At 41.6% G+C, this 14,751-nt stretch overlaps 1 protein-coding gene across 2 annotated transcripts in view; it reads right to left on the minus strand.

The window, feature by feature from the left end:
- The window catches only part of dock1 (dedicator of cytokinesis 1), a 160,912-nt gene that overhangs the window by 145,262 nt on the left and 899 nt on the right, over positions 1 to 14,751 (minus strand). The gene's annotated exons all lie outside the window — the stretch shown is intronic.

Genomic DNA, 14,751 nt, shown 5'->3' on the forward strand with positions numbered 1-14,751 from the left:
ATGTGTGTGTGTGTGTGTGTGTGTGTGTGTGTGTGTGTGTGTGTGTGTGTGTGTGTGTGTGTGTGTGTGTGTGTGTGTGTGTGTGTGTGTGTGTGTGTGTGTGTGTGTGTGTGTGTGTGTGTGTGTGTGTGTGTGTGTGTGTGTGTGTGTGTGTTCTGCTGAGACAATGCATGCAGGACCACTTCAGCAGAGGTTTCCAAAGGTGAATTAACAGCTTAAATTAAAAAAAGGCCCCGCTGCAGGCACTGAAACCTTTGCAGTATTCTGGTAGTTTGTGAAATGAGCCCAACCATTTTCTCCCATGATCACTTGTCATAAGAGGAGCTGATTATATTTCATTAGCACATAAGTGGGTGTTTTCCTTTTTTATCGTTTAGCTCTTAAGTTGTAATAATGGACAATTATCTGGAACAAAGCACTTCTGTTTTTGTATTCTCCTGCCACACGCTGAATTACAGCGTGACTCTCCTCTAACAGATTGCCTGGAAGTCAGTGAAGTAAAATTACTTTTCAAACTTCTACTTTTTTTGTGATAAAAACAAAGTCAGTGTCATCATTACTGATTCCTCAGTTAACTGAGGACAAAACCAGAACAAGAAAAAGAGGGAGATGCACAGGCTCCTGGGATTAAATAATTCAGTGTGTGTGTCTGCTACAGAGGATATCACACAATCCTGTAACACTGAATAATGAGCCATCAGGGCAACATACAGCGACTCATACAAAGAGCCCACAGAGGCATGTGTCAATCAGTGTAAAAGAAAAGATTAGAACTACCGCCCTGCAGTTGCACTACAATAATATTAGGTCACAGTGACTTTGACGACCAAATTTGGATAGGGTTAGGGTAAGGGTCACCCTCGAGTCCCACTGAATGCCTGTGCCAGTAGGAATAATTTCTCTACAGGTGTTCCTGAGATGGTACGTTCATAAGTCACAGTGAGGTTACAGTGACCCTGACCTTTGACCTTTTAATACCAAATTGTAGTCAATTCATCTGTGAGTCCAAGGGGAACCCTCAAGGCGTTCTTGAGACATCATGTTCACAACAAACAGACAGTCAAACTAAGAACATAATGTCTCAAGCCTGCAGGACGTCAAAGGCATAAAGAATAAAAGAGTTTGGAATTTGACGATAGAAAATTGCTCTTTGATTATAACTTTGGAAAACCAGTCAGTAGTTGATTCGATTCTCATTGACAATTGAGAAAATAGCAATGTGTGATATTCAGCATGTAAAGCATGTCCGCCAGCCACTTCACCACTGGGCCTAAAATGCTCCGAGCAGCCGGTTTCATTCACCACACGGCCTTTTTGTTATCAAAGTGTACGTGCAAATACACGTGTGTGTCCACAATGCATTTTCTGATCCCCGAAACAATCCAACGTGCCCAGAGAATCCACCAGAACCCACGCCACGGGCTGACAATTGAACAAAGAACCCAGGAAATGAATTCAGTCGTACCACAAAAGGTACCTACGGGGGGAGAAAGCAACAAAACAATCAAATAGGGAGAGGTGGGATTAATCTGTGGGCAGCCATTAGAGAGCAGCAGAGTCACTGTACAGAAGGACGCGCTCAATTAAACTGTCATTAAGAGAAGCCCAGAAAAGCCTATAAAGCCATCAACCACTGCATCTGTGTTTGTTTGGCATTGGGTGAAAGGTTCCAGCTATGTCAGCATGTTTTCTAAATGGCAGGTGCTGAGAGAGAGAGTGGCCCGGACAGACATTTCTGATTGAGACATAAAGCCTCATAATTCATCAGAAAATGAGAAATATAAACCGTCTCTGTGATCGCTGCCAATATCACGAGGTTTCATTTCAAACTAATGGGAGCTCAGAGAACCGCAGATATTCTCACTTGGCGAGAGGTGCAATTACGAATTGAACATAAAAAGGCAGACTCGAGAAGGCGCTCACTAAATGACACCCATCAACCACAACGCCGACATGTGATGGGGATGATGGTGCATGGTATCATAAGAACCAGAGTGCTTCTGGTCATGTGGGGGTTGAATGGCAGTTATGATTACTCATAAAGTCGAATTTGCATACCCAAGACTCAACCGATGTCAATTAGGGAGCGGCGAGGGACACAAAATCCATCAGAGGAAGAAGAAGACAAAAGAGGATGAGGAAGTGGACCAGTCTCCCTTGAGTGTGGCATGGAAACGGGATAAACAGCGGCATTATGTGCCAAGAGCTCATTACCACTCGTAACCTCTTGCATAAGGTTGTGCAAACTCTGGGAACATTATCATCAGAGGAAACGAGTGAGGAATCTGATTACAGACTATTCCACTCAGCCAGTGCACGACGACGCCCTCTCCACAATTATAAGCAGCCTCATCTAAACACTGGACTGATTGTAATTCTACACTTTGGGCTCACTAATAATCTGCACTAATTCACACCGAGTATAACATATCATTACACTCCGATGAGAAAACGCCGATAAAGGAGGGGGTGGGAAAAAGGGAGGAAAGGCAAGTGCGTGGAAATTGCTCACTGGAAAGAGACTGAGCCTCTTGATGTTTTGTATGAATTCTCCCGTAGGCTGTGAGCCCGCACAGAGAGCCAGCCAGGAAATCCCTGATGAGAGGATTCTCCAGGAGGGGAAGGCAGAGCGAAGCATGAGGCAACTCCCAGCCAGACAGGCAGAAAATCATGTAATGTCTCAAAGCAGGTAGATGACAAGTGCCCTGTCATTCCACAACATCCAGTCCACGCTACCCAGCGTTATAGAGCACTTAATATTGACAAGTTTAAAAACGTAGCTTGACCTGTTTTAGTTGACCGGAAAAACGGAGACATTTGGAAATGAGAGATTTTTCTACCTCGTCACAGCCCTCACTTGACACCATAGTTGTTTCATATGCAAAGTATCTTTTTGTAACAGACGATCTTCTTCCCGTTTATACCAGCATGCACATGTACATGAATGGTCACCTGATGTGCATTTTCATGTCTGTGAGATTATTACTGATACTGACCTCAAACGCTCTTGTCAACAGAAATCGCTTTAGTTTTAAAACTGTGTTGTAAAATTTAAACGTAGTAGTTTGTATGTAGCCTTGTATGACATAGGAGTCAATGCCAAATAAGTGGAAGTAAGGTCATATTAGTTGTTCATTTATACGTTTGGCTGTACTGGTCTGTAGTTTGACGATCTGTGTTGCAGGTTAAACTACATTAATTTTGTGCTTTGACAAAGCAACATTTTGTGACTTTAAAGCATATCTCCCAACATCTCTAAATTAACCTGATTGCAAACTGATTTTGACTAAGAATTATTTTTTGTTTCTCTCATGAAAGAAAATATCGAAATGCACCACTTCACTACCTGATAGGCATAATTGCAAGGTTTGTAAAAAGTTCCAAATGGTTTTCTGAGTTCTGCTCCAGAAACAAAACACCAACGGTTCAATGAATAGACACACTGATCACTATATGGGCTGGGATTGCTACCATGTTGAGGGAAACACAAAGAATTTTGCACTGTAATATACAGTAATGCAGAGAAAGGGAATGTGAATTTAAAACAGAGCTTAACGTGACTGAGGAGGAGTTCAACAAGAAAACAGAACACCCTTTTCCAGGCAGCAACAATGAATAGAGGATGCTTATTACAGTCCAGCTGCACTATGGATCTCTTAAGCAGGATGAAGGAGTCAGCAGAGGAGGGTTTCTCTCACACACACAAATACACACAGAATATACATGTATAAATGACTAACCCGGGGTGAATGATGAGGAGATCTGCTCGTAAAGTGATATATCCATTTCCAAGACTACTCCGCTATATATATAAATATATAAATAAAATAAAACACACACACACACACACACACACACACACACACACACACACACACACACACACACACACACACACACACACACACACACACACACACACACACACACACACACACACACACACACACACACACACACACACACACACACACACACACACACACGTTTAGTTTGATAAGACCTAAACAAATGATTGACTGGTTATTAAAATGACTGACAATACTTTCCAAACCATTCTGGAATGGCTGATACTCACAGGCACGCACGCACTTGTGTGTGTGATGCTGGAGGTGGTGAGTGAGTCAAGGCTGCCAATTCCTCATTTGAATGCGAATACAAATCCCATTAGCAGAAGGTAACTGTATGAATAAACTTTTGCATAAACAACACTCGGATGTCCCTGTAGCACAATACTTGGCAAGACTACAGGTGACTACAAAAGTACCAGTAATCATAAGAGTGCTGGGAGTAGTCAAGCTTGTAGGACTGGATTTTTTAAGAGAGTCAAAGTACAGTTCCACAGATTTTATTTTCTACTCTTGAGAAATGAAGATCATTTCAAGCACTAAAAGAAATAAGAGCTTCTAAGTATGTTATTAAAATGTGATGTAGGCCACAGGGGTTTGCTGATGTACTGCCATACATCCCGTCACCTATCTAAGTCGAACGCATGCACAGTGAAAGAAGACAATCAGCGTTACAGAATGTTTGTCACATTCCAAAGGAGAAGGAGCTTTGTCTGGGACGTACAAGCCAGAGAAAACATGATAATTAATTGAAAGTCCCTGTCTAATAGGGTTTACAAAGAGGTTTAGGCGTTCAGACGGAAGCCTGATGGTTCTTATTTAGTGGCAAACGTAGACAGTGAACCCGGGATTGTGAAATGGCAACAAAATCACCCTCTTTCCTCTTAAACCAATTATATACAACAGCCTTTTAGCTTTATCTGCAGCTGGAAAGTGTAGATAATGCTCCTGTAATTAACCTGAAATTAATATGACAGCAGCTGCTCTGCAAGAGAGGAAAGCCCTAGGTCTCTCCCTCACTGTCATGACCAGATTTCTCCTCCCTCTCACTGGAAACGAGCAGGAAATGCCACTTGAGATATTACCGTAACACAATAGATGGGGGGGGGGGGGGGGGGCTCTGGCCTTTAAGTCAACCAGACGGAAATACTACTGCTTTACAGGGCTGCAGGAAGACTAACAATACCTAATTTAAAATAAAATAGGTACGTAGAAACAGAAGACTGCGAGAGTATAATGGCGTACGGCAGAGGAAGGGAGCAGGTTCGGAGAAACATGAAATAAGATGAAGGAACAAGCAGTTCACAGCTCTGGATGCCAACAGCAGTAATACCTTTTGGCACAACTTCCTGCCCTGCACTCAGGTCCAACACAGGCCTGGGGGTGCAGTCTAACGCAGGCGGATAACTCTGCTTCCATTGGCACTGTGGAGCCAAGTTATTCCTTTAATTGAAAATCATCTTTCAAATACAACAGGGAGAGAGGGCAGAGCCTAGCTTATTACACAGCACTGAGCAACGCTGTTCACAGAGATCTCCTCACACACGGGGGGGTCTCTGGTGTGGTTTATTTTTAAGTTTTTTTTGTGGTGGTGGTGGTGCATGAGCATCTCTACTGGCTCTGCAGAGAAAACCTGTCGGCACTTTTTGCAGATTCAGCTCATGAGCTCGTGGAATGATGAGGGCCTCGTGACACACTTTTCATCTATGACTCATCGATCCGGCAGGCGGATAATTCAAAAGTAATCTTGAAAATAATATTCAAGACTTGGGTGAGGACGGGATTGACCTTTTACTCCCATTTCAGCCCCAGTGATATAAGTGCTTGCATCTATTATTCAACAGGTTACAGGGTTGTGTTTTTCTTCTGTCAATACACCAATACACAGCATGTGGAAAAGTAGCTAATTATTCCCGACCCCGTGTTACATCACTTGTGATACGAATGCTAATGAGTGTATAATGAGCTTCAAATATTTGAAGAAACCCTGCAATTGACTCAGCAAGTTTACTCCTTGATGGGATTTGTTAAACATGTGACTCCACTGATGATGATGAAGCACTTGACCTCCATCAGGTGCAGCACCTCATAGTGCACGTGGAGCAATACAAACCCAGGGGACATGTTCTTCGTGCTGAGATAAGGCAAAAACTACAGGATGAATTTCTACAAAATACTTTAAAATGATGTGGTATACATCAAGAGAGAACATTTCTTTTCAACTTTTAAAGAAGGTTATGTTTACAGGGGGGATAACCACAGAACTTGGTGGAGGGATATATTAAACGGTCAAGTAGGAGCCCATAGGGATTTCTCAGAGAATTCATAGGAGGGGATTGATATCTATAAGTTTGTGCAATTTGGTGCTGATCCAAATAAACACCCAGATCTAATGAATGTGGTTTCATGAAGGGACTGTTGGGCCTTGGTGGACATATTGATTCTAGTTTCTAAACATGAAGCAGACGTCCCACTGTCAGTGATGAGACCAATATGGCATCAATGCTCTGAAAAGCCCCACAGAAGAGATCATGTGGATCAGTAATAAAACAGGTAGAGAAGGTTGGCCTGCAGTCACACAGCGTCAACATGAAACTGTCAAACTGTTTTAAAAAAAAAAGTTCACGGGCAGATAGAGCAGAGTGCAACAGAAACACTTGCATCCAGAGAGTTTCTTATGAGTAAAGTATACCTGCTCTACTTCACATCATGCACACTTGTGAACTTTTCTGTTAAATTGCTGGAACAGATGAAGACAGTTCACTTCCACTGAACTTGGTTTAATCAACCGGAGAACAAAAAAAGATTGAATCCTTCGTTTGGCCTTAACACCCTCAACTGTGGAAATGAACCACCACTGTGCACTTTTCCAGAGATTGCCAAAAAAAGAATACTTTGAAAAGACTGTACCAGCCACTGACAACATCTTTACTTGGCCTCTTGAATTGCCTATTAAATAAGTGTACCTTGGGCATATTGCATTCCCAAAGCAAAGCAGCATGAACCTAACCATGAAATGACAGAGATAAATTTGCTAGGGAGGTCGTCTTAGAATCACAAAAATACCTGGAATCCACAAAGTATAGGCGTAATCATTTGATCTACTGTAAATCTGCAAAAGCTTTAAAGGAGAAAGACATCCGATTAGAATATTAATTATATTACCTGAACTAACCCCATCAATTGTTTAATTTAATAACTTGATTGTGTTGCACAGGCGAGGCAACAGCTCTCTGAAACCATTTACATGTTGCAGCAAAACCGAAGCATTGAATAGTGTATTTTTAGGACGGGTGTTTCTGTTGCATTAGTTCCGATCCTTATTGTTTTGTTTACTTTCAGCATCTCAACAGGTTACAGGACTGCTCAGAGTTAGAGCTTGTGGTTTCACGAATGACTGTCAAGCATTTGATGCAATAACAGGAAAGGTATTTTTAACCTACACTTCTGATTCGTTCAAAAGGCATGACTTTATACATGTGCAACCATCAATTATTAAATATTTGGGCCCGAATCATGGTCCACATCCAGAATAAAATGCAGAATACATACAATTTAAGATTTCAATGTATTTGTCACATAATTAATTCAATAATCATTTAAAAAGTTGAATGGTTCCAGGCCTCCACGGTTTCATTTTGAATCAACTTAAACTGTGGGTGTAACAATTCTGAAACCAGCACTGACACTGCGACACACGCTTTCATAATCACGGTGATACCCCAACCCCTTTGTGCAAAATGGCAGCATTTGTAGACAGGATGTATTGGCTTCATATCTGGATAGTGGGAGGAATTGGACACTGGTTGTCCATCTTAATTTTACAGTCCATGTCTTCAAACCACATATGTCATTGTGGCCAAGTCATGATGGAGGGATAACACCTGTGGTCAAAGTTAGATAAAAGTAGGATAACAACCCTGAGATTACAGACATTTGTAGCAAAAATGTTTGGGTAAAAAATACCATATAATAGCCAGATGAAAATTCATTTCATGTCTCCACAACCTCTTTTTTCATTTTTAAGAAAAGGAGACCTGGGAGTCAGCTACACTGGTGAGACAACTTCATCTAAATCACTAAAGGTCGCTCCCAGAGTAGAGCTGCCACTCACTGAAATTCAAAACTGCCTCCAGGGTCCACCAGCATCAGAGCTGCAAGGCTCTGACTTTATCAAGTATTTAGGCCCGCACACACACGGACAGACACGCACACACAACAAACGGTAATTTCATCAAATGCCAGGCTGCTGAAAGGCGCTCTCTAGCTGCACGTGGCAATACCAAGCCCATCTGCAATGACTGACACCTCAATTACAAGAGACCCATGAGACATTTACAGATGAAAAACCAAACGTTAATATGGACTGCAGCTGATATTAATGCTGACATTTTTATAACCTGAAGAGCCTCGGAGATGTTGATCACTCACTGTTTTTTGCCATGTGTGAATCAAAGCATTTCAGATTTAAAGACTAAAAACCAATACAGTATAATGACCGGAGAACATAACTCTGGGGAAGTTTGCTCAGGCAAAAGTAAATATCTTGAGTTGGCAAAGAGCTCCAGCTCATGAGACTTAATAACAGCTTGCATGTTGATGCCAATGGCACTGTGAAGCTATGCATACACCTCAAGTTAAACCTGCCGACAGCTTATAGCTAGATTCTGTCTTCTGAGGTACTTGAGAGGCGAGTCGGGTTCTTTTGGCCCATGCTTGACCCACGCTGTTAGAGAGGTCATCCAGTGTGAGCTCACCCACGAGCAGCCTGGCACTGCCTCGGCTCAGCTGCAAGCTCATCACTACAGAGCACGAATAAAGCCTCGGCCAAAGCAGCCAGATAGAGGGTTGTTAAGAAAGCTCAATACAGAGTCAGTTGGCAGCCATGTCTGCACTGTCAATTCTTTTCATTAAACTTTGTGTCCACAAAGCAATTATGCTGTTTATCCCTTGTTTAGATTGTGTCTCCAATGTTCTAAAGAAAGCACTGTATTAAAAGAACAACTCACATTAAAAACATATTGACACCTTTCAAGCAAATAAAGGGCTGATAGTGATCAATAGGGAGGAGGAAATCATGTTTGGATTAGCACTGCTTTGCATATGTCAGTAATTATACCAGTGTTTGGAAATACAAGTGGATAACTTGTACAACTTATGCAATCATCAACATTGAAAAAAAAAATATTATAGTTTTAGAAATACTGTGTTTAATAACCTGTAATTGAAAAAGCATTGCTTGACATTATGTGACTATTGATGAGGCCATTATCCGTGATTTAAACTGATCACAAGTAGAAGTGAAACGGTAAGAAAATTGCATTTCACAATTTCGAGTGACCAAATTCATCATCATCATCGTAAATGTGCGGATAATGTTTAAAAAGGTACCAACACACACTCAAATCATTTCATTACATTATTTGTATTCACTCTCTCACTCTAATTTGTGTGTTGCATTAGTATTCAATGTCCCTGTGCACAACTTGCATAAATACAAATGAGTTAGAGGACAGTGACAGTGATTGCAATGAGCTCAACAATAAATTATTGTACAGGAGTCTAGTGTCGCTGGAACACTTTAATGACCGATTTGACAGCAGTCACATTTCAAATGAATAAAATGTGTCGGTCTGGCGGCTAAACTACACAATATGTTGTGTTTAATGGATGAATTGAGTCTGCAGATACAGGTGAAGTGTTCTTACATTGAAAGGTTAAATTGACATTACTAATAAGCTCTTAAACAAACTGTGATATCCCCCCATCCTGAAATCCAGTGATCCATTGAGCTGAAGTTAAGTTGTCTGCCATCAAAGCTGTTAAACAGAGTGGAGCAACCTGGGTGCCCATACAATTTGTTAATAGACAATGCAAAAAAACTGCAGGTTTAAAGACAAGTGCAATACTCATAAAGTGCAATGGTTACACCATCTAAATTATGTAATAATATGTCTACATGAGTGACCTTTGATTCACATTGAGATGCTACACACCATTTGCCATCTGTCAAACTAGCATAAGCGGCACAGCAGGACTCCTTTCAGACAATGCACAAGCTGCTGTGTCCACAATCAATACTGAGCGAGCTGAAGACCGTCTGCCTGGGCAGAGGAGCAATGGGGGCGACCCACATCAGTCACACACACACACATGCAGCCTCATCATACATCGTCAACCAAGGTAGTTCTGTGTGTGTCTCCTTTCTACTTCATGTCCCACTTTCCTTGACAAACTGCCAAGAAGGGACATCACAGTTCATTGTATTTCCTGTGGAGGTCCCAACCCACTCGTGCCTACATGAGTCACCTTTCACTCTAAGAATGTGATGTCAAACTGTGTCACTGTCTCCTGTCACTACAGAGACGCCAACTGTATTTAGAGGAACTGAGCAGCGATGACTCTTGTCATTTCTTCACTGAGGCAAGTGAGATGTGTTTTTTTTTTTGTTGTCCTGCCAGTGATGTGGCACAAATTTACTCAACTTAAGTTAACGCCTGGTCTTTGATAGAGATGTTCCGATATCATTTTTCACTTCCTGTTACTAAATCCGCAAGCTGGACTTTGCATATCGGCCAAAATTATGTGCCTATCCAATACCAGTGCATTTAAACAATCACTTGTACAACAAACTCAAAACAGATGTTTGTATGCGAAGAACCCTGAATGGAAGCAATGCTCTTCAGAGGCAACACCATAATGACAAACAGCAGAGGCCATAAATGAAAACAGAACAAGATGGAACAAGTGGTAATTTGACAGGATAATGACTAATTTCTGATTTATAATTTGTAGTGCTTCCTCCTTGTCATTGAACCGTGTCCATGTTGTGTGTTGAAATCACGGTTACTGATACTTGTTGAACTGCACTACAAATTCCAGTCAAGAGAAAAAAATCTCACATTTCACCTGTAAGTACTGTATCTACACACACAAGATTTTAAACAAGACATTGACGTTTTCCAACTTCCGTGGCGAGCCAAGAAGGAGCAGCGTGGAACCACTTAGCTAAGGACTGATTAAATAGGCCAGCTGTCATTTGTCTTAGCCACCATCGCACAGCAAGCCACTGGGAGCTGTACTATTAGAATTGCCTCACCAAGCAGCGCAACCCATAGTTGATATGTAATTCCCTTTCAGAATGAATAATAGCAAAGTCATACTGACCTCCAAAAAGAAAGAGGAGGAGGATGACAAGCAAACTTTTGTTTCAGATGATGTGACTAAAGTGTCTAATGACTAAGACAATGAAAAGTAAATGATGTTTGTTGCAGCTACCAAATAATTACGGGTTAGGGTTCAAGTATTTACATCAAAAGGAGGATGTGCAAGAAAACAAATGCACAATATATATGAACATTATATTTGATTTATACTAATGGCGATAACACAGAACAAAAACGTTTTTACCCAACAGCATCTACTTCCAAGAATCGGGTGCCTTGTTGTATAACTTTCCTCTTCATCGTTTTTCAAAACAAACCTGAGACAAGGCGTTTTCCAAATGAAGCACAATGAAAACTTGAAAATGTAATCCAAAAAGGAACGACTCAAATTTCACTTGACCATATTTCACACCAGACAGTTTTAACAGTTTAGCAGAAGGGTAAAATACGAGGTGGGGAATTTAAAACACATGGTCTGAATTTATGTGGTAACCGAGACTGTGTTTTAATTGCAACCATATTTGTTAGCGTTCGGCGCCTGTGAGTAGTAGATGGTTTTCTAGGGGTGCAGGGCGGGGGCTTCACAAATTACTTGTGGCCTCAGTGAAGAGACGGAGCGACTGCGACTGTATTTTCTGCTCCCAATGTGTCACTCACCGCTAACCTGCTCCAAATGAGACCAGTCTGGGGTTATCAGTCCCGATGTCCTGCCACACACAGGTTTAGAAATAGGATCTCATGGCCACAGAGTGACAAACGTTTAAAGCACGGGCGCACAGGGTGGGCGTTCAACTGTCTCCTTAGATATGCTGCCAGTCTGCGATCTGACCAACAGGAAGTTATTTCCTAGATAGCCCAACCTGCAACAGTGCGCTGGAGTTTAAAAAAAGTTAATATTATCCAAATGAATTGCACACAATCATAGTATTTTCTATTTTGTGAGCTAGTATTATGTGAGATTTCTTTAGGCAAGATTGCACAGGGTGTCATCAAGGGATGGAAACAATTTCTCATGAAGCCACAGGCTCTGAAAGGACATTTTTTGCGCTGCACAGCAATGTGTGGATCCAGTAAATAATCCTGTTGCTTCGTGTTTCCTGGTTTGCTTTCTAGAACCGCAACCCTCTCAGGACTCTCTCAAGGAACAACAGTATCTCAATGGAACTGAATTAATGAGACAACACTTGAAATGAGCATCCAAAAGTATCTCTGGTGACTTCCTCACAGGACCGGGAGACAGCTACAAAAAAACCATCTCCCTGAGGACCCCTTAAATTGTTTTCGAGATGCCACAAGAATAACCAGGCTTTCAAAGTCCTGATTCATTTGATTTGTGCCAGGCCGGCTGGTATTTGACAAGAAAAGAACTGTGTAATGATATTTGCTTAAGGTCATGAGTGATATGATTTTAGCATTTCTTAGACTAATTTCCTCCCTCCTTCTGTTCCATGCGAGAATGGGTCAAAGAATGAAGTCATGCTCCGGGGCCCAAACATCTCGACTTCCATTTAAAATGTGTAAAACAGTTGTTTTTTGTGGATGTGATTGCCTCATGAATGTGCATGTAGTCAGTCAATTTAGCACATCAGCTGAGTTAAGCCCGGGCTCATAGGAGGCATTCTGAACATACCAGGGGAACTGAAGACATTGTTTGGCGCAGGAAGTGAATGCCTCATGTTAACAGACATCCTCAGTAACAATGTGGAAAAAGTTTGTTGTCTTTGAGGGGGGGTGAGGAAGATCACAAGAGCCTTAAAAAGTTGGTTCCAAAATAAACATTGTAGTATTTTTGAGTACACCCTTTATATCCTACACTGCAATACGACCCCCAAAAAAGGGAATGGTTTTGCATCTGGTGGCCCCGGACAAGTGCTCTCTTTATCCAGGTTAGAGCCGCCTGTGATTTAAAAATAAATTATTTGATTTTCAGTGTGGTTTTGAATCCAGCCCTCAATGGGTTGATGATTTGAGTTTTCATTGACCAAAGTACATCAGTAAAGATTTTCAACTGACTGACACATCTGAAAAACAATCCAAATTATTAAAAGAATCTTAAATTACAGCCCTGATCATGATTATGGCATTAATTTATGACTATTCATATGTTACCCAGCTCAAATAACAACAAATAACTGCAATTTCCTGTCTGATCCTGCTGAAGCCAATACGCTGGCTAGGTCCTCGACTGTCACATAAGAGCGTCAACACCAGCGGAGGACTACACAACAGCAAATAGCAAAGAGACAACAAAAACACGTCACCGTTCACAGTCTTATTTCCATGACTGTAAGAAGACAGCAGCATTTATTATTAACACTGCCGTGAATAGACTACAGGAGATGGTTTTCCTATATTCACTAAGACAGCCAGGGGACCATTATGAGAGTCGTAAATTATATGACAAAAGTTTTTTGCTGGAACAGAAATCGGTGCAGAGCGAGCGCTGGCAGAGTAAGAGGTCTCACAGAGAGCTCATTAGTGTGACTTGGTCAACCCATGAAGTATTAAAAGTGCAATGGATGTGCGCTCCAGCAGCAGTGATGTGGCAGCTACCTCTCTATCTACTAACGACTCATCCACTCTTGTATTGAGGGATAACCATGAGCATCTTTTTCTACAAGATTCTTTTGAAGAACCTTGACTTTCAAGCTCTCATGGATATTTGAGTGAATCGTGAGGCAATCATTAGCATCACAACACTGTGCAGCACACATGCACACACACACTCACTAATATGAATACCAGCAAACCATATCTGCTGAAGAGACACAAAGGAGCCACCAGCTCATATTGCCTGGACCGGGCTGAGCTGAAAACAACAGAGCTCATTTGGAAGCTGTAGCCTGAGGTGATCTGATCGAAGCTTTGGTAAAAACATGCTGAATTCATCCATCAGTTACCAACAGCATCCTGCACAAGCCCTCCGTCTCTCTAATGGACGGAGATAAAAGGGGAGTACGCATGTGGCGGTGCACATTACACGCATCAAAAACAACAACGTGTTGTTGTGAAAGTGCAACCACATTATTCTAGAAAAAACATGGGTTGTGCAACATCACCAGCTGAACAGAACCAAGCTGTTGACAGGCAGGGACAGGCACCTGCGGGTCTTTGAAAGGTCATGGGGAATTCTCTCATCAGTGAAAGAGTGAAACAGCATAGTGTGATAATATATATGGTGCACATAAGAAACAGAAGTTATACAGAGGTCAGAGGGTCCCTTGACACGGACACTGGAGCTGCACCTGCAAGCACAAGCAATGTAACAAACTGAACTAACTGACTGAGCTTATGGCAGAAAGACAAACTATACAAGAAGCCCTAGATCTGATCTCCCAAGATGAGGAAGCAGATAGTGATTCGGAGGAGGAGGAGGAAGACGACAGCCCCTCGGATGAAGAGGACTCTGAGGGGGAGACCGGGTCCTCACTTCCACATCAAGTTGCAGGCGGCTAAAATGGTTATCCAATAAATCCCCAAAAGTTTTTGCCGGTCTCACTTCCAATCAAATAGAGTTAGAATCCTTGTGGCTGTTACGTTTTCATGTCGTATGTAAGATAGAACATGATTATTGAGCGTTCAATGTTTTTCTCCAACAACAAAAGGTGTAAAACCTAAAGAAACACACTCCCTGCTCTCTCACACATTTATTAAGAATCTTAATACATTCTACTCAGATCTGTAGTTCTAAATTCAGTAGGGACCCTAATTATGAAATATTAACAGTATGTTAGGGT

The sequence above is a fragment of the Platichthys flesus genome, chromosome 20 (assembly GCF_949316205.1).
Source record: "Platichthys flesus chromosome 20, fPlaFle2.1, whole genome shotgun sequence".
NCBI lineage: Eukaryota > Metazoa > Chordata > Actinopteri > Pleuronectiformes > Pleuronectidae > Platichthys > Platichthys flesus.